This window comes from Triticum urartu, chromosome 7A (genome assembly GCF_056163025.1).
Source record: "Triticum urartu cultivar PI428250 chromosome 7A, HENAU_Tu73, whole genome shotgun sequence".
Classification (NCBI taxonomy): domain Eukaryota; kingdom Viridiplantae; phylum Streptophyta; class Magnoliopsida; order Poales; family Poaceae; genus Triticum; species Triticum urartu.
Genome location: NC_141879.1, coordinates 102020018 through 102023505, shown reverse-complemented (window position 1 = coordinate 102023505; position 3488 = coordinate 102020018). Strand labels below are relative to the sequence as shown.

Sequence of the window (3488 nt, the reverse complement as noted above, 5' to 3'; positions counted from 1 at the left end):
CCCCCAAAAAAAGGGCAATGCTACTATCCTTTTTCCACACTAGTGCTTCAAAGTAGCACCATGATCTTTATGATAGAGAGTCTCTTGTTTTGTCATTTTCATATACTAGTGGGAATATTTCATTATAGAACTTGGCCTGTATATCCCAACAATGGGCCTCCTCAAGTGCCCTAGGTCTTCGTGAGCAAGCAAGTTGGACGCACACACACTTAGTTTCTTTTGTTGAGCTTTCATACATTAATAGCTCTAGTGCATCCATTGCATGACAATCCCTACTCCTTGCATTGACATCAATATGGGCATCTCCCTAGCCCATTGATTAGCCGCGTCAATGTGAGACTTTCTCCTTTTTGTCTTCTCCACATAACCCCCTTCATTATATTCTATTCTACCCATAGTGCTATATCCATGGCTGACGCTCATGTATTGTGTGAAAGTTGAAAGAAGTTTGAGATTACTAAAGTATGAAACAATTGATTGGCTTTTCATCGGGGTTTTGCATGATGAGAGCATTCTTGTGTGACGAAAATGGAGCATGACCAAACTATATGATTTTGTAGGGATTAACTTTCTTTGGCCATGTTATTTTGAGAAGACATGATTGCACTACTAGGGAAAACCCTAGCAGTAGCGCTGGTTTTGTGCTCACTAGTAGCGCGGGTAGGCGCGCTACTAATAAGGCGCTACAGCTATTGCTTAGTAGTAACGCGTGCCGCACGCGCTACTGCTAGGACAAATAGCTGCAGCGCTTGTTCACTCCCACGCTGCTGCTAATGTAACTACTGGCAGCGTGTTCTCTTTCCATCGCTACTAGTATTGTTTTTTATTTTTTTATTTTTAGTGTATTTATGCGCCATCGTACAAATATTGGTACAATACCAGTTATGAGGTTTACATCATTATGTCCATAACAGTGTGTCAAATGAAGGTGGATTAGGTTCAAGTGGAGGCAATATGTGGTGCATGTCAAAAGTATACTACTAATCCAAACTTGATCTAGTTTGGACTAGTAGTACTTTCAATGTGCACCACATGTTGCCTCCACTTGAATCGAATCCGCCAGCACAAGCTATTTAATCATCATCATAATCATTAGCAGCAACAATATTTATTTAATCACCACTAACACTAGCTAATAATAATCATCAGTCATTACCACCAACACTAGCTATTTTATCATCATAGTAATAGTGTAGCACATCATCATCCTCAAACTCATTTCTAGCTAATCACTCCTGTTGCTCTCTCTTAGGTAAAACAACATAAAACATGTGTAGCTCTCCTCCTTGATCAAGTTGGAGCATGCAGATGAACCTGTCTCCTAATTTTGGGTAGCACATCTGTTTGCTGCCCCCTAGTACTTGTCTGCGCTCCCCCATCACATATCTGGTCCAGTCTTGCACTATTAAGCATTCATCGCTGATCTTGAATGCACTAAAGTAACATATAGGATATCTTGGCCGTAAGCTAATAATACTCATGGTACCTTTAGTCTCGATCCCATAAGGCACAACATTCATCGGGAGTCCCTGTTGAAGAACATCGTACGGTCACATACTTAGTAATGAAGTTTAGCTTCACAAATAATGTATGGAAAAGATGCACTGAGGACAAATAGTAAAAATCTTACCATCCTTCCTAAATAGATGTGACCGTAGTTCATGACGAACACTATTGGTCGCACGTTTTCAGTACTAAGATTTCTAAGTCCAGGAAGAAAATTTGTCTTGACGGTATCAAGATCCTCAAGCCATGAAACATAATGACTTAGCTCCTCGCAGCTTAGTTCAGCCCCGGGACAGTAGTAGGTCCTGTCTACCAAGCGCTGGACATGTTTGCTTGCACCGAAATAAGCTGACAATACAAATTAGTTGTCAACTATTTTTGAATAAACAATATCAAAGACATAAATATGGTTGAGAAACTTACATTTTGGTGTAACTGGAGGCGTCTGCACATCGACCCAGATGTCGGTATTACCTTCAATATCATCTTTCGGACGAATATCAAAGGTGATAACCATATCAGGCTGAAATGCATAAGTCTTGCATAGTGCTCGCCATGTTTTGCATCCAAAATAGGTGTAGTCGTCTGAATTGTATAATTTTGCATGGAAAATATAACCATGCTCGGTCTTCAAATAAACTTTCTTTACCTCCATAGTATGACTGAAACCTATCTTATCCAATACAAAAACTCTTGCATGGCAGGGGATACGCTAGTAGAATAGTAAAAAAAAATATAAGTTGAAGCAAATGAAGCAGATGTCATGCTTAATTACGAAAAAAGACTTGTCGTTGTGACTTACTGTATCCACTTCGAAGTTCTCGTCCAGCTTGATGCTGAAGCGCCTATCATCATCTAGGAAGATTCCGTTGCACAGGCCGCGCTCGTCTCCGCAGTATTTGCAAATACCGAAATCCTTTTTGTCGTCAGACATTTCCTATGTTCATAGTTAAAACGTTAATTGAAAATCGATAGAAGACAACTACCAGGATACTGAACACACAAATCCGGGGCACTCGATATTTCCTACATATTCTAGCAAAAGTCATGCCAAAATTCACGGAAAAATCCGGCATGACCTTTGCTAAAATAGGATATATCGAGCGCCTGAAATTTGCCGGAACGGAAATGAATCAACACTCCGGCAAAACATAGGCCACTCGGAGGTGTAACCTGCAAACATGACCAGCCACTTGGATATTGAGCAACACAAGATATACATTTCAAAATATCTTATAAGACTCAAATTAGCATGCATTCAATAAGCAAAAGTAAATCATCTCATGTGTCCGTACATCGTCAAATATTATCACCAATACATCCTGAATAGTGTCATACATATAACATCACTAGTACAACTAAAACCCTAGCACACAACGGGTATCGGCGCGGGCGGTGGACACCACAGAGAAGGAACCATCACGGGATCATAGCTCCAGTGCGATCCCTGGAGAACCTGCCAGGTATTGGAGAACCTGTGCTCCAACGCAAACAAGTAGCGACGGACGTGCGTGTCCTCCTCACTGACACAGTGACGCACCACCTCCACGGAGTCCTCGAGCCTCTGGACCGTCACTGGCCCACGCGACCGCCACCAAAGAAGGTTTGGGTCAACGACAGGCTGGCTCCTCACCAACCTGTGCCCCCGGTAGGTAGCGCCTCCCAGTACCACCCCGGCGGAGCCCAGTCCCGGACATGGCCCATCTGGTCAAGCAGGTGTCGTCCTCCGCTGACTCGACGATGAGGATGCGGGATAGGCATCGTCCACGTCGATGCGGGAAAATTGCTTTAACTAAAAAAATAACAACAAGTTCTTACTAACTAGTTCTATTAATTCAACTAGTTCTTACTAAAAATAAACTTACTATAAATAAAAATATTCTAGTACCTAATTAGTACCTAGTTCTTACTAACTAATTAGTACCTAAGAACTACTGCCCTAATTACCATCTAATTTGATGAACCTATAGGGGTGGAAAGTG

At 41.7% G+C, this 3488-nt stretch overlaps 1 long non-coding RNA gene across 1 annotated transcript; it reads right to left on the bottom strand.

Annotated features, from left to right (window-relative positions):
• Positions 1–1794: 1794 nt before the first annotated feature.
• LOC147958277 (uncharacterized) lies at positions 1795–2376 on the bottom strand. The gene is made up of 3 exons (XR_015609639.1): positions 2309–2376; positions 1930–2218; positions 1795–1854 (listed from the first exon to the last, which is right to left on the bottom strand). It is a non-coding gene; the product is annotated as an uncharacterized LOC147958277 (long non-coding RNA).
• Positions 2377–3488: the final 1112 nt, after the last annotated feature.